The following is a 23055-nucleotide window of genomic DNA, read 5'->3' on the forward strand; positions in this document are numbered from 1 at the left end:
AAGAAAGTAAAATTTATAAACTTTGATCAAAACATCATTTATAATGCCTATAGGAATTTTCACAGAACGATCGACTAATTGAAGAGTTATAGAAGTAGGTTTTAGTTCACCAAGACCAAGTTGCTTATAAACAGAGTAAGGCAATAAATTCACACTAGCACCCAAATCAAGTAAAGTCTTGTTAATAAAATGATCACAAATAATGCATGAAATTGTGGGACACCCAGGATATTGATATTTAACAAGACTCTTATATTGAATAATGGAACTAGCTTGTTCAGTTAACAATGTCTTTTTAGGAACATTAGTGTTTCTTTTTACAGTACAAAGATCCTTCAAAAATTTAGAGTAGGCAGGAATTTGTTTAATGGCATCTAAGAAGGGGATATTGATACTAACTTGTTTAAAAACTTCTAAGATGTCATTATATTGGCCGCATTTTTTAATTGGAAGTAATCTTTGTGGGAATGGGGCTTTTGGAATGAAAGGATGGATTAGAGTTTCCTTGTTTGAAGAGTCATTAGCATTAGAACTAGAAGACTGACTCTTTTCTTTTTCTTTTTCAACCTTGGGTATGTAATCGGGTTTGAAAATGTTCTTTCCGACCTAAGAGTTGAAATTGATTTGACTTCTCCATCATGACTAGAATTTCCTATCTCATATTGACCTTTTGGATTAGGGATAGGTTGACTAGGGAATGTTCCTTTTTCTCTATCAGCTAAAACAATAGCGAGTTGTCCTACTTGTATCTCGAGTTTGGTAATTGATTGAGACTGATTTTGTAGGATTTGTTGAGTGGATTGCATAAATTGTTGTAAAGCATCTTCTAAGGAATGTTTCCTTTGTTGAGGATATGGTTGATTTTGTGGGGCATGAGTTTGGTTTTTTGTGTTGTATTGGTGCCCTTGATTCATTGGAGGTTGGTTTTGTCTCCATGAAAAGTTTGGATGGTTTCTCCAATTTGGATTATAAATGGATGAAAATGGACTATCATTTGGTTTCCCATAAGCATGAAGAGCATTGGCCTCCTCATAAAAGACTTCTTGGTAGGAAGGACATGATTGGGCATTATGGAAAGGACTAGAACATATAGAACAAACATCTTTTCTTGGTTGTATTGGAGAATTTATAGTTTGACTTATTGCTAAAACTTCTACTTTTCTTGCTAATTTGTCTAAGGATGTTCTTAAGTCTAATTCTTCTTTTACTTCATACCTTCCTCCTTTTTTTGGTGAATTAGTTGACCTAGACCTAGGATCAAAATAATTCCGTTGTTGTGAATTGACAGATAAATCTTCAAGGGCGTCCCAAGCCTCTTGTCCTTGAAATTTTAAAAAAATTCTGGTATGCATAGATTGAATCATTTGATGATTAGAGGGAGTCACACCATCATAAAAATATTTTACAAGTCTCCATTTTTCAAAACCATGATGAGGACATTTTAATAATAAATCTTTGAATCTTTCCCAACATTCATAAAACTCTTAATTATCTTTTTGAAAAAACTCAGAGATTTCTCTCCTTAGACTATCAGTTTTAGACATAGGAAAAAAATTCAGCAAGAATATATTATAAAGTTGATCCCATGTAGTTATAGACCCCGTGGGAAGGGAATTTAACCAAGCTTTTGATTTGTCTTTTAATGAAAAAGGGAACAATCTTAGTTTGACCGACTCATCAGAAATTTTTTGAAATTTAAATGTTGAACAAATTTTTAAAAATTATTTGACATGCATGTAAGGATCCTTTCTATCTAACCCATAAAAAGATGGTAACAATTGAATGATTGATGGTTTAAGCTCAAAATGGGTAGCAGAAGTGGTAAGAAGAACAATACATGGAGGGGCATTAGATGAAATAGGTGCAAAATACTCAAGCAATGTTTTTTCAGGCACAACATTTTCATCAACAGGATTTCCAATAATATTAGCAATTGGTTCCATGATGCTCAAATTTTTACTAACACTTTCAATTTCAAACAAAGATAAACGTCTTTTTACTAATCAATTTTTAGAGTTATGTTCCCAATGATGCATACAATTTTCACAAACAAGGCAACAAAGATGATCTCAAACAAACAATTTTCTGATGTGAAAGATCAGTTAAAACCGCAACCACAGAGCATACTTAGAATTTTTAGAGATTTCACAACAATATAATTTTTATGGTTTACTTGTCCCCAGGCCTATTTGATTCCACTTACTCGCACACTACTAACAACTCCCTGAGGTTAATTAGTAGAGGCGGATTGGGAATTTTGTTCAAATTTCCTTTAAGCAAAGATTGCTTATGGTGAAAGGACAAGATTTAGGTTTTTTTTTCACAATCATACAATAATATGATAAGAGACAAATAAAATAAGGTAAAATTAAATAAGACTATAAAAAATTAGGCAAGAGTAGGGAGGCATAGCATGCCATCAACCATAACAAAACTAAGGTAAAAATTAAGAGGCACAAGTGTTATCAACTAAAACATAAGATAAAAGGCTAGGAGGAAAAATTGTCATCAACTAGCTAGGAGGCAAAATTGCCATCAACTAGTAAATTGCACAAAAATATAACAATAAGATAAATAAAGAAAGTTACAACAAAGGTTAGGAGGCACAAGTGTCGTCAACTAACAAAGAAATACAAGGAATAAAAACTACAACAAATTTACAACAAAATTTGGAGGCACAAGTGTCATCGACTATAAAAATTAAAAAGATAGATTGATAGGAGGCATAAGTGCCGTCAACTAAAAAAATAAATAAATATATAAGTAAGTTTATTTTATATGGGTGGTAGAACCGTCCCAAATTTTCTTTTTAACTTTTTTTTTTTAGTTTTTGTATAAATATATATTTTTATATTTTTGTATATATAGTTTTTTTTAAGTGAAAAAATTAAAAAAAAAACTAGTAGAAGAATTCACTAACCATGAGAAAAAGTTCGTTTCTTTTCTTGCAACTCCCCTGCAACTGCACCAAAAACTTGATGGACCCAAAATGGGTATGTTTTAAATATGTAAATTGCAAGCACATGAATCGTTCATATAGAATAGTGATCGTGTAAGCAAGGATGTCGAACCCAAAGGAGTTGTCTAAAATAAAAAAGAAAACTATTTTAAACTAAAATTAATAAATTCTAACCTAGCTCCAAAGATTGATGAGATTTAATGTCATGAACATAAAATAAAAGATTTAAAATAAAGCTATATAAGAGAATAAAAATAAACCAATTATGATTTGAAAATAAGTTGTAAAAGAAAGATTATTAAGATACTAGAATCCACAAAATGTAATTTTAATAATACTTATTAGTATATTGATTCTCAAGTGTTAGTGATAGTTAAAATAAGTCAAACTATCATTTTCCAAATAGATTTATAATTTTAAGCACAAATTATTTCTGAAAAGATAGGATTTTTCGTTCACTTTTCAAAAAAAATATAATTTCAAAGTATTTACTGTAATCAACCTAATGAAACAACAACAAAATCAAATAACATTATTCATAAGGCAAAACATAATATTTTTGTTCTAAGCATTGGATGTATACAATTTAATGACACATCTTACGCAAAGAATATTATGTTTTGCAAAATGAAGAACAAAGTGCAATATTATCTAACAATCCAAAATATGAGATACTAAAGATGAAAGACATATATGAAGAAGAAAAATCCATAAACTTTGTTGCATTACAAGGGAAATCAACATACAACATAAATATTATCTAGTTACAAGTTGCTTCATCATGATCTTATTAATCTTATGAAAAATATTAGAAGCACATAACTAGAATAGAAATTACAAAATAAATAAAATACATACTTGAAAATGCTCTTGAAAAATACTAAAATGGAAGAGAGAAATGGTAGAAAAGATGATGGTTACAAAAAATTAAGCACTCTAAAATGGTCTTGAAATTCCATATTTATAGCCAAAATAGGAGCATTAAAATAATCAACTTAAATGAATTAAATTGATTAGATTAATTAAATAAAATAAATATGGCATGTAGAGGTAAATTCTAGGGGGCAATGATGATTTTGTGGTGAAAATGTGTAGAAAAAGTTGGGTAAAAAATTGACATTTCTAGACATTGAGAAACAAGGGGACATTGTTGGGCTCAAGAAATTTTGTACACATTTGTGTGCTGGGCTGGCAGCAAGGTTGCATGGATTGTTGGTGGCTGCTGTATGGGCCTGAGCGTGGCAAGGAAGGAGGCCTGTGGAGCTGGGCTTGTGCTGGTTGGTGGAGCAAGCCCGTGGAGGAGAAGAGGAAGCAGGGAGGCTCGGGCCTGGACAGGTGGGCTTCTAGCTGGGAAGAGTTAGGCCGAAGGGGTTGGCTGGCAGGCGGGCCCACAGGAGAGAGGCAACTGGCATCTGGGCCAAATGGAGGTGGGCAACGGGCTGGACCTGTTTGGCCCGAAAGGGCTAGGCTTGGCTTTTCAGAAATGCCACAATTTTTTTCTTTCTTTTTCTTGGCTTTTCAAACACCAACAATTCAACAATTTCCTACAAAATATAAATTAAGTCATAATCAAATATTTTTAAGTATGAAATAAATAATATTAATTCTTTGAAAATATTAATTATAACTTAATTTATATTTAATATTTAAGTTCAATAATACAATATTTTTTTACATCAAACTAAACAACAATAATTCAAATAATTAACTACAACATTTTACAACAAAATAACTATAAAAATACATAAAAATCTATAAAATTAAAATAAGACTAATAAATTCAAAATTACTTAAAAACTTAATAAATCAATTAAAAACTCAAGAACTAAGCAACAATTAGCATATATAATATGGTAAAATAACTCTATTTTGTAGAGTTATCAATTGAATCCCAGAATAGCTCAGGGTATTAGAGTCGCCCCAGTGCATGAAATCTCTACCAACGCTCAGGTGGTAGGGAAGGCTCTTGTTGTTGAGAGCACATGAAATGAGATTTTAAAGGAGGGTGATGGAGAGTGTAGTACTCAAGTAGTGACACCTCCGTTTATTAGTTCGAGCAAGAATAAGAATTGGAGACTTTTCCCAATATGCGTTCGGTGCAAGAGGCGTCATCTGAAGGGATGCCAACCAAAGGTATGTTTCTTATGTGGGATAGTTGGGCACCTCAAGAAGGATTACCTAAGGCGAAAGGAGGATGAGAAAATGCGGGTGGACAGCTCGACTCCAGCTTGAGTGTTCGCTTCAATGCAGTCTGAGACTGAGACTGAGGCTGGTTCCTCAGTGGTGGCAGGTCAGCTTTCTAGTTTTTATTTTTGTATTGCGCTGACTAGTTTTGGTGCCATGTTGGTCTTTGCTTGTTGCATCTAGAGAGGCATAGATCTGATATGCAGATTGCATGGTTAAGTTATGGTGAGAAGGGACTCATCAATTGTTTTGATAGAGTTGGTTATGACTGACTTAAGTATGATCCTGGATATGGATTTAGTTAGCCAATGTGAGGCAATAATAAATTGTGAGGAAAGGATAGTAACTCTTGAGCTTGAGAGTGAGAAACTTTTGTAGTAGTTGGCACTGTGCTTATGACATTTGTATTTAGAGCTAGAGATCTATTGCAGGAGGATGCATAGAACTCCTAGCTAGTGTGGTAGATACCACTTAGGTTGTGTTAGTGGGATCAGAACAGACTGGGTTAGTCTGTGAGTTTCTAGATGTGTTTCCAGGGGATTTTCCAGGATTACATTTACACAAAGAGATAGAATGGTAATTGGATTGGTGCCAAGGATGAAACCAAGTCTAGGGCACTGTATTAAATGGCTTCAGCAGAATTGTAAGAACTAAAGGCTCAGTTATTGACTAAGATGGTATTCTCCAAAGTAGATCTTTGATCTGGTTATTACCAACTGAAGATCAGAGAGAAGGATATGCAAAAGACTGCTTTTATATAAGATGAAGGCACTTGGAGTGTTGAGTTATATTTTGGAGGATTTGATTAATGCCGAGTTTTTTTTATTGATTAGATGAATAGAGTATTAAAAGATTATATGAATTGGATTTGTGATCATCTTGATCGATGGTATTGTAGTATATTCTCGGTTGGAGATTTGCCAAGGTCAAGGAACGCCTTAGAGGTCAGGAGTTTCTTTGGACAGGTAAGATATTACATGTTAGTTAAAGGGTGTGACTAGAACTAGAGCAAAATTACTAGTGGGCCAAGTGGCCTACATTATGTTTGAGTTACTCTTATAGAGAGGATCAGAGGAAAAACAGTTAAGTGAACCAATAGATAGATGGGAAGAATTGAGGAGAATGTCTTAGCTGGATTAGCTAAGGATTATGCAGTGTCAGGTATGAATTTATTGTGGTATAGGGATCGGACTTAGGATCCGATGGACACTGGGATTAAATGAGGGAATCTGGATGCATCTCATATTACCCCTTATTCTCTTCACCCATGCATCATGAAGATATATCAGGATTTGAAAGTTTTATATTGGTGACCTGGGATGGAGAGGGACATGACAGAATATGTGGCAAAGTTCTTAACTTGTTAGCAGGTCAAGACTGAGTATCAGAAAATCAGTAAAGCCAATATAGCCTTTGTGTATCCCATTGTGTAAGTAAGGCAACATCGTGACGGATTTCGCGGTGGGGCTAGCCAAGATAGTGGGTTAGCATGATTTGGTTTGGGTCATTATGGACCAGTATTTAAAGTCAGCTTAGTTTTTATCAGTTAGGAAAAGTAGCACAGTTGATCAATATGTAGATCTCTATGTGAGAGAGATAGTACGCCTTTATGAAATTTGAGGTCTATCTTATTAGATGAAGAATCTTCTTTTACTTCCAAGTCTTGAGTAAGATTGTAGAAGGCAATGAATATACAGTTGGAGTTTAGTACAGTTTATTATCCTCAGACTAATGGTAAATCAGAGAGAGAGAGAGTTATCCAGTAATTGGAGAGGCACCTTATGAGACGTTGTATGGTAGAGAATGTATATTACCCATTCATTGGAATGAGATGGGTGAGATGTTATATCTGGATTCTGAGGTAGTTCAGAGAATCATTGAGGTTATTGAAAGGTTAGAGCTCGGATGCTCAGCTCGGAAGCTCGCTTCTCAAAGTAAATGGGGAAGTTATGTAATTTGAAATGCAGGAATGTGGAATTCCAAGTGTAAGACTATATCTTCCTTAGAGTATCACATGGAAATGGGTGAGGAAATAAGGGCAAGTTGAGCTCTAGATTAGTAAGGACTGTTGAATCCTGGATAGGATCAGTCAGGTTGCCTTTGGGTTGACCTTAGTTTTGGCACAGTCGGTCGTATACAGTGTATTTCATATTTCCATGTTGAGGAAACATGTGTTAGAAGAGACTCATATGTTGAGTTATGAGAATCTGGAGATTGAGGCTGAGTTATCCTATGAGGAATAGCCAATCCAGATATGAACAGAAAGAACAGAGTTCAGAGATACAAAGTTGTGCCTTGGGTTAAGGTATTATATAGACACAGTAGGGTTGAGGAAGTGACCTGGAAACTGGAATCAGATATGCGGAATTTATATTCCGGGCTGTTCAGATAAATTTCGAGGACGAAATTTCTGTCAGGAGGGGATAATTGTAACGACCCAAATTTCCTAATAAGGCTTAGGGTCTTGATTAGGGGGCCAGGATGGCAAATTATATGATTATATGATATTTTTGTGCATTATTATGCGAATATGTGAACAATATTATAATGTGACTTGATATGCATGTTTAGGTGTATTAAATATGCATGTGAGCCCATTTCTGATTAATTGGGTAAGTTTCATATTTTGGCCCATTTTGGGTATATTTGGCATATATGTGGTATGTGTGTGGTGCTTCATTATTATTTGGTTATGCTTGGGTTACTCAGCACGAAACGATCCTAGGGAGCAAGCTAGTGGGAAAGTCACAACGGTATCCATACTTGACTCGGAGTGAGTTAAGGAGTATATTGGGTATTTAGCACATTACCGGGATATTGAATAATGGGAATAAATATTTGATGATAAATTGGGAGTTAGTGAGATCAGGAGGGAATTCTGGGAATTTTGACTATTTAACCCCCAGGGGCGTTTTTGGGACCCCGAGCATTAGGATTTGCTTGAGGTTACTTAAGCTTGAAGTAACCTGTCAGAAACATAAAAAGAACGTTCAATACGTTCTCTCTTTTTTCGTTCCCTTTTTGACACCGATCACATTTTCGAAGGAAACTTGAGTTTTAGGACTCAGATTCAGGCAAGGATCGAGGCATAACGATTCTAGGGAAGATTAGAAGCTTTTTAGCTGGAGGATTTAGTTGGGAAACGACTCAATCGGAGGTAATCCAAGTTTTAAGTTTTGAGTTTTTAAGCTTGAATTGGATGTTATATTTAAATGAGCTTTTGGATGATTTTAAGCTTGGATTTTAATGGTTTTGGTTAATTAGGATGTTTGGAAACTTTGATTTTGGAATTTGGAGATGTTTGGATAGGTTTTTGGAAGGTTTTTAAATGAAGAAAACGAATGTTTTTGGCTGGTTCGTGGTTGGGCCGCGACCTTGTTCTAGGGCACCGTGGCCTAGGCTTGATGAAGAGGATGAGGTTGGCTAATGGGCAGGTAGGTCCGCAGCTCAAGGTTGGTGCGCTGCGGCGCAAGGTGCAGGCAGAGAGGTGGTCTAGCTTCTGTCTCGAGGCAGGTCGTGGCTCAGGGTTTGGGGGCCGCGACACTTTAGGGCAGTTTTGCCCAGATTTAGTTTTTAATCGCTGGAACTTAACTCTAAGGGTGTGGGATCGATCCTACTACCCATTTGTGTAGGATTCGACGTCCCGGAGGCTAGGTTTAGGTCTGGAAGTATTTATTTACTCATTTTTATTAGGTTTTATATTATGGTTGTGACTAGGTTATCGCTAGGGGCTTGGAAACAGGATTGTGGCTGGTTTATTGGTAACCTGTGCTTGGACCAAAGGTAAGAAAACTGCACTCAATATGTGATGCATAAGATACATGTGATTAAGGCATGGCATGAATGTTGAATATAAGATTAATCAGAGCTTGAGTCTCTGTAATTGTGCATGATTATGCTTGTGATTATCGATTAAGCATGCTGAATGCCTTATATCTAGATGATTGAATGTGCATGGTTATAACTATGCTGGTAATTATTGATGAGGCATTTTAAGTGCTCTATATATGGACATTGATCGCATAGTAAATGCACAGCATCTTTGCTTATCTGTGTATGGTACTGATTTATTAGTCAGCAACGGAAATTGTGTCAGTATTGATTGTGAAGCTGTGACTTATTAGTCAAGTTCGGCAGTGGTACTGGGCACTGGTAGTATGGTATTGGCTTATGAGTCAAGAACAGTATTAGCGTGTTTAACGCAAGCTGAAAAGATTAGATCTAATCGACGTAAGCATTATCAATATAAGCACGAAATGCTTGACCGACCCTAAGTTCGATGAAAACAAAAGCGCTTGTCTAGTCTAAAGGCTAGTTATTTAGAGCCAGGGCCATAAGCTCAGGTGACTGAAATGTCACATGGCTAGGAGGGCGTGGAACCTTAGAGATAGACTTATCAGTCATCTACATAGAGATAGACTTATCATTCATGTATACGGAGATAGACTTATCAATCATCGACACAGAGATAGACTTGTCAGTCATTTACACAGAGATAGAATTATTAGTCATCTACTCAAAGATAGACTTATTAGTCGTCTATACAGAGTATGACTTATTAGTCGTCTATTCAGAGAGAGACTTATTAGTCGTCTACTCAGAGATTGAATTATCAGTCATCTACATAAGGATAGACTTATTAGTGATCTATACAGAGTACGACTTATTAGTCATCTATTTAGAGAGAGACTTATTAGTCTTCTACCTCAGAGAGACTTATTAGTCATCTAACTCAGAGCGAGAAACTTATTAGTCATTTACTCAGAGCATAAGACTCCACAAACATTTATTTGTACCTGCTTGCATGCATGAGTAGGGTTATTACTGCTAGGCATGCCTATTATGATTTAGTGACATGTTATTACCTGTTTATGAGCATGTTTAAGTTTTCTTGTTGAGCTTCGGCTCACGAGTGCTATGTGGTGCAGGTAAAGGCATTAGAAAGCTGGACCATCCTTGAGTTGGAGAGCTTAGGTGATGATGTGTAAATATGTGGCTGCTCGACCGCCACGGCCGAGGGTTTAAAGAGGAACTAGGGATAAACCCTATTTTGCCGCTTAGGTTGGTGGTTGTAAATCTTTTATTGTAATTAACCTTTAAAATATATTTTGGGATCCCAATGTATACAGTAAACGTTTTAGTGAAATGTTATATCTTTAACCAAAAATTTTAACCCTAAACCGTTAATCACATTTAGTTACACGATTATGGCCAAATGTCTCGGTTAGCGAGTTTAGCACTATTTAAAATGCACAATGTAACGGTCCCTGGGTAGTAGGCCATTGCCAACATGCAAGCATTGCAACCATAGAAACTACATTAAACGCAGGAACAGTAATAACTACACTATTCCCTAACTTTAATATCTCTCTCAAAGACAATCGCTTGACTGATGCTTTCAAGATTGAGGTCCAATTGGCTGGAATTGACCAAGATCTTACTTCCATTGGAGCTACTCTTCACTACCAGATGGAATACAGACTCCAAGATCATGCTTTGGATCTTTCTTTGCCAACAGCTAAAGAAGCATTACTGGTCTCGATAGACTCTACCCAAGTTCCAACATGCACTCATATTCCAAGGAAAATCTCTACAAATGATCTTATGAAGATTTTGCCCAGTTCATGGATAACAAACTATGAGATGCTCCATCAACCTCAAAAAGTTTTCCAAACTCTTACTGAACCATCTTATCACAATAAAGAAGATGGCTCTGTCGAAATAGTCTTTGACAAAACTCAAACAAATACTCTCAGTTCCTTTACCACCCAGTACATGATGACTTATGTCACACCAACTGATGTGGAAATCCAATCCTTTGATTCTCAAGGCAGCCCTATTTATGCTTTCGAATCTTCAGATGGACATAAGTATTGGGATGTTTGCGACTGCAAAAGCTGCCTAAAAATAGAAGAAGACCTCCCAAAGCCAAAACGATGTCCTAGCTTAAGAAAACGACTTAAGCAACAGCTAGAAAAAGGAATAGGATTGTTAGGCCAACCCTCTGGAAAGTTTGACTATATAGTCAAATATTCTACTCCCAAAGACTTACCTGACTCTCATCCAGAACCAACTGGATGGGACATAGAGCTTCCTCCAACAGACTCCTAAGAGCCTCCACTTTCAGCTCCTCAATAGAACATTTTGCCATGCTACAAAAAAGCAGCAAAATGGATGCGACATCATGGAGAAGCTTTTCCTGCTCAAAATCAATTACAACAAATTCCACAAGTATGTATGATGACTACTACTGATTATGAGTCAAATTTTCCTCCTCTCAAGAAATTTGATAGACAAGACGACCAAGGTACAGTTTCTCACCAACCAAAGGTTCAAAACCCCATAACCAGGAATGCAGATGGGTCTCTCAAAAAAGTATCTTCGGGCGAAGAAGTTCTCAACTAGAAATCAGAAAATATATGATTGCCCAAAACAAGGTCTTAAAACAAGTCGAGCAACAAAATACCATAATAGAGACAACAATAAAACAATCTCAGACTACTATCATCGATAAACTCACTGCAAAAACCAACAGACTCATGAAGAGCTTTTAGCCATCATTAAAGCAAACTCAGTCCCAATGCCAGTATTCCTAGCGAAAGAAGCCGGGATGAAGAGCCTTAAAACTCAGTATGAATCCCTCAAGAACCGGTTCGGCCAACAAGAACCGACAAAGGCACCTTCGACTAGCTATTTGGGAACTTCATCCCCGTTTGAGATAACTACGACGTTGGTCCCTTGGCAGTTTGATACAATACCAAAGACCTCCCAGCCTTTTCCTATTACTAGATCTGTGCAAGAGGACTCTGTTGTAAGACTATGACGCATGCTTGATGAAAACCAACAACTGAAGAAAAAAAAAGGGAAGAAGAAAGAATCACCAAGCCAACCGACAGACGAACTTAAGCAACTTATGGTTCATCCAGCCACAAATCCTCTGTCATGAATGATTCGAATCCACATCGTAGAAAAAGAAACAGACTCGGACGATCAAAGCTCTTTGGCTAGTTCATACAATTCTTCAGACGATTGGTTTGGAGAAATGAGTTCAACTTCTAATGATACTATACCTAGTGATCCCGAAAGCCTATCCAGTGAAAACTTATCCAACAATGACAATGGAACATTTCCACATTTGATGGTTCAACCTATTGAATCAAACTCACAGACCAAACCAATTATCACAAGTGAAGACGAAAGTGGAAATGAATCAACAACGCCACATGTTCCCCAAAAACGAAAGAGTAAAAATTCAAACTTTCAAACTTTTACTTTAGATGACCTCCCTCCATCAAAATGGCTTGAAAGGTTCCAAGAGTTTCAGGCTTGGCTCAGCCTAGAATTACAAGGACAAGAAGCACAAACATGAACGATTCTCCTCAACTTTGTCTCCCGTTTTACAGGAACACTACAAGATTGGTGGACAAGCCTGGGTAATTATAGACAGATGATGTTTTTACAACTTCCATCTGTCACCAATGCCTTGACCTATCTGTATATTGAATTCTGCGGACAGGACGCTCAAGTCACTGAAAGACTATACGCAGAATTCTTCAAGCTAAAATGTTGTTCAATGGATAAGAGAGATTTGGAGAAGCATTACAAAAAGATGACTCAACGGTTCTACCAAATAGGTGGAATTGATGATCCAAATCTAAAACAGACTTTCCTCTCTTCCATACTAGAACCACTAGGAGAAGAAGCCTTTAGACTTCTCTCGGGAACAGGAAGAACCCTAGTTGATGCTACGATTGGAGAAATCTATCAGTTACTTCTTAAGGCATTAGAAAAGATGTGCTCACAGCACACATTTATCCAAGAATACATGAAACAATCCAAGAAGCTTGGAAAGGTTCGCAGCCAAAAGGACCTACGAATCAAATGTCCATTAGAATCAGCATGTTCTTGTCTTCTAGAAAAAAGAAACACAACAAAAGGTTTAAAACCTTTAAATCCTCAAAGGAAAAAGGATGTCGCTCGTTCAAATTTCTAAGGAGGAAGCGCTCTTTCAGGAAGAAATTTGACAAATGTTTCATCTGTGGAACCAAAGGACATTAGTCCAAACAATGCCCCAAAGGGAAAACCACCAAACTAATTATAATGCCCCAAATTTCCTAATAAGGTTTAAGACCTTGAATAGGAGGCCGAGAGGACCATAGTTGATTTATTATGCAATTAAATGATAATATGCATGTTTAGGTGTATTAAATATGCATGTGAACCCATTTTTGATTAATCGGGTGGTTTTCATATTTTGGCCATTTTTGGCATATTTGGCATATATGTGGCATGTGTGTGGTGCTTCATTATTGTTTGGTTATGCTAGGGTTACTCACCACAAGACGATCCTAGGAGGTAAGCTAGTGGGAAAGTCACAACGGGATTTATTCTTGACTCGGAGTAAGTCAAGGGATATTTAGCTCATTACCGGATTATTGGGTAATGGGAATAAGTATTTGATGATAAATTGGGAGTTAATAAGATCTGGGGAAAATTCTTGAAGTTTTGACTATTTTACCCCCCCCCCCCCCGGGGGCATTTTCGGGAACCCGAGCATTAGGATTTGTTTTAGCCTACTTAAGCTTGAAGTAACCTGTTAAGAAATAAAAAGAACGTTCAGAACGTTCTCTCTCCTTCAAAGTTCCATTTTCGTCTCTCGATTGCATTTTCAAAGGAAACTTGAGTTCTAGGACTCGGATTCAAGCGATGATCGAGGCATAGCGATTCTAGGAAGATTAGAAGCTTAGTATCCGAAGGATTAAGTTGGGAAACAACTCAATCGGAGGTAATTCAAGTTTTAAGTTCTAAGTTTTTAAGCTTGAATTGGATTTTGTGTTTTGATGAGTTTTTGAATGAATTGAAGCTTAGGTTTTGCTGGTTTTGGATCATGGGGATGTTTGGGAACTTTGATTTTAGGATTTGGGGATGTTTGGATAGGTTTTTGGAAGGTTTTTAAATGGAGAAAACGAGGAAAAATGGCTGGTTCGTGGTTGGGCCGCGGCCCTGTTCTTGGGCGCCGCGGCCCAGCTCGATGAAGAAGGTGGAGGTTGCTGAAAAGCCTGAGGGCCGCAGCGCTTGGAAGGTAGGGTCGCGGTGCTTGAGATCATTTGTGGCCGAAGTGATGTTTTGATCATGGGAACTCAAACCTTAGGCCTCGGGATCGTTCCTACTACCCGGTTTAGTGGGATTCGATGTCCCGGAGGCTAGGTCTTGGTTTCGGGATTGGGTTTTAGAACTTGAACTCATTGGATCACCGTTTATGGTTGCGACTAGGTTATCGCTAGGGGCTTGGAATCAGGATCGTGCTTGTGGCTCGTTTATTGGTAACTTGTGCTTGGACCAGAGGTAAGAAAACTGCACCCCGTATGTGATGCATATGATGCATAAGATACATGAGATTAGGGCATGGCATGAATGTTGAAATTAAGATTGATTAGAGCTTGAGTCTCTGTATTTGTGCATGATTATAATTATGCTTCTGATTATTTATTAAGTATGCTAAATGCCTTATATCTGGATATTTGACATATGATATATGTCTGGTTGCATTACCTCATTGAGGAAGCACTGACTTATTAGTCAGGGATCGGCATTGGTGTCAGTATTGACTGTGAAGCTGTGACTTAATAGTCAAGTTCGACAGTAGTACCGAGCATTGGTCGTATGGCATTGACTTATGAGTCAAGGACGGTTGTAGCGTGTTTAACGTAAGTCGATAAAGATTAGATCTAATTGACATCAGCATTGAGTGACTCATCATGAGCATTAATGCTAGACCAATCTCAAGTTCGATGAAAACTAAAAGTGCTTGTCTAGTCTAAAGGCTAGTTACTTAGAGCCAAACCCGGAAAGGCTAAGGTGACCTACACGTCACATGGTTAGGAGGGTATGGGACCTCCGAGATAGACTTATTAGTCATCTGACCGAGATGGACTTATCAGTCATCTGACCGAGACAGACTTATTAGTCATCTAATCGAGATAGACTTATTAGTCATCTGACCAGGATAGACTTATCAGTCATCTGACCGGGATAGACTTATCAGTCATCTGACCGAGATAGACTTATTAGTCATCTAATCGAGATAGACTTATTAGTCATTTGACTGAGATAGACTTATTAGTCATCTGACTGAGGTAGATTTATTAGTCATCTAATCGAGATAGACTTATTAATCATCTGACCGGGATAGACTTATTAATCATCTGATCAAGATGGACTTATCAGTCATTTGACCGAGATGGACTTATCAGTCATCTGACCGAGACGGACATATCAGTCATCTGACCGAGATGGACTTATCAGTCATCTATTATAGAGTGACTTATTATTCAACTGATCAAGGAATGACTTATTAGTCATCTACCTCAGAGAGACTTATTAGCCATCTACTTAGAGCGCAGGACTTCACAAACATGTATTTGTACCTGCTTGCATGCATGAGTAGGGTTATTACTGCTAGGCATGCCTATTATGACTTAGTAACATGTTATTACTTGTTCATGATCATATTAATTTTTCTTGCTGGGCTTCAGCTCACGAGTGCTATATGGTGTAGGTAAATGCAAAAGAAAGCTGGACCATCATTGAGTTGGAGAGCTTAGGTGACGATGTGTACATATGCGGCTGCTTGACTATCACGGCCGAGGGTTTAAAGAGGAACTAGGGTTAAACCCTATTTTGCTGCTTAAATCGGCTGGTTGTAAATATTTGCTGTAATTAACCTTTAAATTATATTTTTGGGATCCCAATGTATACAGTAAACGTTTTAGTGAAATGTTATATCTTAACCAAAAAATTTAATCCTAAACTGCTAATCATACTTAGTTACACGATTATGGCCAAATGACTCGATTAGCGAGTTTAGCACTATATAAAAAGGCACACCGTAACGGTCCCTGGAGTTTAGGGCGTTACATTAATCTCCCACATTCAACAAACAACTGGTGTATCTCTCGAAGAAAATGACCTAGAATCCATCTTCTCTACTGATGACGAGATAAATCCAGAGTCCCTCTGTGCATTCGAACAACTGAAGGCTTCCGATGAATTCTACCACATGGCAGCTATTAATAATATACGACCATCACCAATCATCTCCATACATACCCTCTCTACAAAATATGCTCGGTCTGTCAAAGTAACAGCCTTCTTTGATACGGGAGCATCATACACCATGATGAACCCTGATGTTCTCCCTCCAGAATATTGGAGAAAAGAAAAAAACAATTCTTCCACGCTGCAAATAGAAGCATTTTCTGTACAGAGCTCATCAGTAAACTAATTAAATTACAGTTCTTCCCAGGATGCTCTATCATTCATAGAGTATTTGGCTCAAAATTACTAGAGAAATATCCAATTATTGGTTTTGATGTTTACACCAAGAAAAAGGGTTTACGAATCCTTCCTAGTGGCCTTGGCTACAAACAACATTTTTCTCCGTGGGAATCCATACTATTTTCTAATGCCTCCTGATCCATTCTCCAAGGCCAGACAAAGGCTCATAGAAAATTCATGTGCCATAATTCATGCCGAGTTCCTCCAAAAATGTGAATGCCCTCTATGGGAAAATCAACAGTTCTTCATAAGTTTACCATTCAAACTCACTGAAGATATTAACCCTACCAAGGCAAGTCACCCAAGCATGAAGCCAGAGCATCAGAAAAATGGCAACTGAGGAATGCAAAGAACTACAACAACAAGGATTGATTGAACCAACCACCTCTTCATGGGCATGCCATGCTTTCTAAGTCAATAAGAGATTAGAACAAGCTCGGGGAAAACAAAGATTGGTCATCAATTACAAGCCCTTGAACGAATTTTTGGCAGATGATAAATTCCCCCTACTAAACAAGAATTCCCTATTTGCAAGCCTGTCAAATGCTCAAATATTTTCAAAATTCGATCTAAAGGTGGGATTTTGGAAATTGGGTATCAAACAAGAAGATAGGCCCAAAACAACCTTCTTCCATATCACCACTATTAGTGGACCGTCCTTCCCTTTGGTCTCAAAACAACCCCATCACTGTTCCAAAAGGCCATGACCAGAATCTATGGCCCCATTCTAGATAAGGCCCTAATCTACATTGATGATATATTGCTCTTCTCACAAGATGAACAAACCCATCACAATCTACTAACCCAGTTCATCTTTCTCACAGAAGCCCATGGGGCCATGTTATCCGAAAAGAAGATGGTCATTAGACAAGCCCAAATTGACTTTCTGGGAATGAAGCTTATTAAAGGCCAATATTAGGCCCAACCTCACATAGCCCAAGAATTACTAAAGTTTCCCGAAAAGGACTTCACAAAGGTCCAAATCCAACAGTTCTTAGGAATTGTAAACTATTTACGGGATTTTGTCCCACGACTTTCGGAAATGACAAGACCACTCAGTGACATGCTTAAAAAGCAAACTCCACCATGGTCACAAGAACAAACTGTAGTAGTAAAAAAACTAAAGGAGTTGATGCAGACACTACCACCTTTGCAGATTCCTTCTTATGGAAAAAGAATCTTGCAAACAGACGCTAGTGATCGGTATTGGGGTGCTGTCCTACTTGAACAAGACAAGATAGGGAAAAGAAAAATATGTGGATACAAGAGCGACCACTTCAAAGATTCTCAGCTCCACTATCATTCTACCCTAAAAGAATTATTGGCAATAAAGATGGGTATTACAAAATTCGAATTCCATCTGCTAGGTCATCATTTCTTGGTAGAAATGGACTTTGCCACGTCAAAAGGAATGATCGGTCTAAAGAAGAGCAAGACGAAAAATGCCCAACGTTTGAGATTGGCAGTCTAGTTTGACAACTACTCTTTTGACATTAAAAACATCCCAGGCAAAGACAATATTGTTGCTGATTTCTTATCCAGATAACCCCAACTATAAATCTAGCCTCAGGATACTCACCAAGAACCATCCCCATCATCGCCCAAAAATCATCACATACCATCTCATTCATATTCATGATGACTTCTTCCTCTTTTGTCAAACACAATCAATCTTTTCCCCAGGATGCAAAAAATATCATTTCGAAGACGTCCCACAAATCAGCTAGAGAAAGAGCAACTCACAGAGCAATCTTTCTTCAGAATTTTATGATTTCCAAACTTGGAACTTCTATACAAATTGACTTTGGAATCCATTTTCCCAAATCCTACCTCTTCAAGATGCTATCTTCACACCAAAACCAGTAGCTCACTTTTTCTGGTATTTGGCTAGTGTTTTTACCATAGCTGTCGAGGTACAAACTATGGTCTTGCACACATCCATAAAATTATTCTTGGACCAAGAAAGTGTTGGATTAGCTTATACAGGATCTTGATTTATTTTCATATATATCTAATATTAAACAAATTAATACGAGATAGCCTAAAACATGTTTCTAAAATTGAATTCAAAGAGAAACAAAGAATAGAATACTTACAGTATACGCAGCGGAATTAAAGAGTCCTTCCTTCAATTTCTCTAACTCTTGTATCCTCTCTATCGCAGAGTATTATCAAGAAACTGAACCGATCTTCTATTTTCTTCACAATCTTCCAATGTATCCTTAGAACCACCTAGACTAGTGTGGGAAATTCTCAACACATGAGATAGATATAGAGAGAAGAAGAGAAAATAACAAAGAGGCTTAGAAAATGACTTGTGTTTAGAGAGAATCTAAAACTATCAGAAAATCTGACTTATGACTTATCAAATTTATGTTTTGACTTCTCTCTAAGCACTCCTTTTATATACTCAATTAGGCCATTTAATTTAATTAAAAAATCAATAAAATAATAGCCATTTTGAAGCCCTAGGTCGAAATTATCATGGGCTATAGGTCCGTGAAATTTCCCATTTGATTATAAGCCCATTGGATTTAAAATCAAGGCCTGTATTATTTTCTATTGATTTAATTAATTAAATAATTATTTAAATCCTTTATCAAATTAATTATTTATAATTTGAACCTTGATTTAAATTTATTTATTAATTTAGATACCAATTTATCTTAATTAATAAATCTGCCATAAATTCTCTTTTCTTCTCAAAATTACATAACTCTGTGAAACTATCCAAAATTGACCTGGTCAACTTTGATAATTCTAATTGATGATTAAATCAATTAATTGAGACTATCTAGATGATTTTATCCAAGGTACAATGGGGACCATGGGCCTATGAAATCAAGCTCCAATAAGTTATCATAAATCTAACAAATAAATTTACTAGCTTATTAATTCCTCGTGATTCCACTATAGACTTGGAATTGCACTCTTGAATTCATAGAACGCTCTATAAAAAATATAGATACGCTATTAATTATCCATTGTTACAACCATAATTGTCACCCAATCCTCTATAGACTGTCTACAATGAGATAGGACTAAAATACCGTTTTACCCCTCATTGTATTTTATCCTTAAAACACTTAGTTCCTTGTAAATGATATTTCAGTAAACTAATTTAATTACTTAAATGAGATCTCTATCATTTAACACCTTGAACCAAACTAAAAGGAAACCATCGTTTCACTTCTTCATCAAAAGTTATAGATGTTCATATCTATGATTAACACTCCCACTCAATTATACTACTGAGTTCCCAAGATGTAAGTATGGGCTAGTCCGTAGGGTAAGCTGGTAACGAACAAGTCAAAGAACTCAAATAATACAATCAGTTAGAATACTAACCACTCAGAATTGAGATTGAATTGACCTATGGTCAACTATATGATATGACTAGAATAGATAATAACGGTATGTTTACTTATCTTATCAACTGTCAATATCGGTCCTGTCCGATGTAACAAATACATCCGATCTTGTAGTGCCCCAAATTTCCTAATAAGGTTTAGGACCTTGATTAGGAGGCCGGGAGGGCCATAATTGATTTATTATAGTATTTAATGATTATATGCATGTTTACGTGAGTTATGTTATTATATGATGGTGGATGCATGCATATGGGAGGATTTATTATTGTGAGGGTATTTTGGTAATTTGGCCACTGTGGGCGTAATTGTATATTTTGGATGCATGATTGTGATTAATTAATATAGCCACATTATAAGGTGGATTGGTTCGAGCTAATCGACATGAGACGATCATGAGATGTAAGTGTTCGGTCTAGTCATAACGGGTTTAAGTTCGGGGCTCGGGGTGAGTCTCGGGATGAATTTAATGATTAGAACATTACCGGGAATTAAAGGGTAATGGGATATGATTTATTGGTATTTGGGAATATTGAGAATAGCGGGAATTGGGGAGCGTTAATTATAATTAACGAGATAGACGAGAAAGGACGGTTTTACCCTCGGAAGCTTTTAGAGGGGTTTATTTGGCTTAGGGGCATTATGGTCTTTTGACTGTAAGGATATATATGACTTAGGAAGGCTGTAGATTGATTTTAAAACAGAGCCTATCCTCTCTTTCTCCCTTCCATCCCGTACAAGCTTCCTCCCTCACCTTTCTTTGAACTTTGAGAGCTCCAATGGAGGTGTTGAGCTAGGGGATTAAAGGTGGCAGCTAGGAAACCTATAACAACCATCAAAGGGGATTCAAAGCTGTGTTTGAGGTGAGTTTTAGCCTTTGAACTCAGGTGATGCTCTGTTTTCTTCTTTGGTTTTTCAACTGTGATTTCTTACTAAAAGTTTGGATTCAAAGGGGTTTTGATGGATGATAAGATTGGGTTTTGATGAGGGGAGGTTATGGGTGTTGTCTAGGGGTTTAATTGTATGTTAGGAAGAGGTTTTATGATGGTTTGAAGGACTGGTTTGAGAGGGAATGGCACAGGGGAAAATTCTGGTGCGTGTGGCCGACTTGGCTGGTTTGGGCTGGGCGCCGCGGCGCAGCAAGGGAGCGCCACGGCCCTTGGCGTCTGGCAGGGGGAGTCCCTCTCTGTTTGAGGGCGCGGCGCGGCGCAGCAGGGGAGGGCCGCGGCCCTTAAGGCCAATTTTGCCAAAACATGTTTTTAAGCTTGGGGGTTCAAGCCATAGGCCTCGGGGTTGAACCTAGTACCCGGTTAAGTGGGGATTGATGTTCCGGAGGCTAGATATTGATTTGGGAACTTATGTTGATCATTTTTATTGATGATACCTTATATTTGGTTATGACTAGGTGACCGCTAAAGGCCTAAAAGTTGATCGTTCTCAAGGGTCGTTCTTTTAATCGTTCTAGCTCGACTTTGAGGTAAGAAAACCGCACCCTGTGTATATGAGACATGCATGGTTATTATGATGCATGTTGGTTGATTAATGAGTATGACATGCGTGGTTATTATTGATGCATGTCGGTTGATTATTATGTATGACATGCATGGCTATTCTTGATGCATGTTGGTTGACTATTAAACGTGACATGCATGGTTGTTATTGGTGCATGTTAGATTGCTGGATGTATTGCATATGATGCTTGAGAAACATGTGATTAGGACATGCTTTGTATACTGGGTATGATATTGTTCAGAGCTTGAGCCTCTGTGGCTGTACATGGTCCTAATTGTACTGGTATCTCTTTAGTAAGCATGCTAAATACCTTGTTTATGGATATTGAACATGTGGTATACGATTGGTGGCATGACTTGCTTATGTATGGCACTGACTAATCAAGGACCGACTCTAAAGTTGAGAATCACGCATTGAATGGCTCTATGGTATTAATGCTAGACCGACCCTAGGGTCGAAGAACTTATAAGCGCTTGCCTGGTCTACGACCAGATGACTATAGCCAAGGTATATGACCTCGGTGACCGTTTGTCACATGGCTAAGGGACGTTGTCCATAGCTTCGACTCTAGAGTCGTGAGGAAGGTTATGTTGGTGACTAATCACCATGCGCCTATCCTAATCAAACTTGTGAAAGGATCACTTATCAGTTGCCCTGGTGACCTTATCGTCACATGGCTAGAGGGAGCGATGCTCATTGTTGTGACTTTTGGCTACTGTCACCTATCTGTATGGACTGTTGGTCCTGAATGGCTGTTATAATTACTGTTGATATTATATCATGTTATCTGTTGGTATTATACCATGTTATCTGTTGATAATATATCATGTTATCTAATGATATTATGTCATATTATCCGTTGATATTATATCATGTTGAATTGTGTTTTCTTGCTGGGCTTCGGCTCACGGGTGCTACGTGGTGCAGGTAAAGACAAGAGGAAGCTGGGCCATCCTTGAGTTGGAGAGCTTAAGTGATGACGTGTACATATGCAGCTGCTCGTCCGCCACGGCCGAGGTTTAAAGTGGAACTAGGGTTGAACCCTGTTTTGCCGCTTAGAATGGCCTGTTGTAAATATTTTCTGTAATAAACTCTGAAATTATATTTTCAGGATCCCAATGTATATATTAAACGTTCTAGTGAAACGTTACATCTTAACCAAAATGTTTAATCCCTAAACCGCTAATCATACTTAGTTCACGATTTTGGCCAAATGACTCGACTAGCGAGTTTAGCACTATTTACAAGGCACATCGTAACGGTCCCTGGAGTTTGGGGCGTTACAGATCTTATCTACTTTGCTAATGTTCTGGAAAGAACATAACACTATAATGTGTAAGTAGATCATATCGTAGATTGGCAAGTCAGAGTAAATCCGGTGCACTGGCTAATCTTAGGACTAACTTATTTTGAACATATAATCATATTTATATTCTACTGTGATTACGTCACTATAAATAAGATTAGCTATATGCTCGGGATTTAATAGAATTTTATATTAAACAAATAATCATGAAAATAAAACATGTGAGCAAAGTGATTGACCAAGTCAAAAAATAATTTCTATTCTTTTATTGATAATAAAATGAGATTACAAAGAATTTGGGTTTTAATTAGGGCATAAAACCCCAACAGAAAGGTTCAAACTGGCTTACCAAGTCCAAATGGGCATTCTGTCCTGGTTCGCTCCATTGG

The 23055-nt window shown here is 37.4% G+C and overlaps 1 non-coding gene across 1 annotated transcript; it reads left to right on the forward strand.

Moving 5' to 3' along the window:
- Nucleotides 1-1422: 1422 nt before the first annotated feature.
- Nucleotides 1423-1529, forward strand: LOC133780929 (small nucleolar RNA R71). The gene has a single exon (XR_009869734.1). It is a non-coding gene; the product is annotated as a small nucleolar RNA R71 (small nucleolar RNA).
- Nucleotides 1530-23055: the final 21526 nt, after the last annotated feature.

This window comes from Humulus lupulus, chromosome 5, assembly GCF_963169125.1.
Source record: "Humulus lupulus chromosome 5, drHumLupu1.1, whole genome shotgun sequence".
In the NCBI taxonomy this organism is placed as follows: Eukaryota; Viridiplantae; Streptophyta; class Magnoliopsida; order Rosales; family Cannabaceae; genus Humulus; species Humulus lupulus.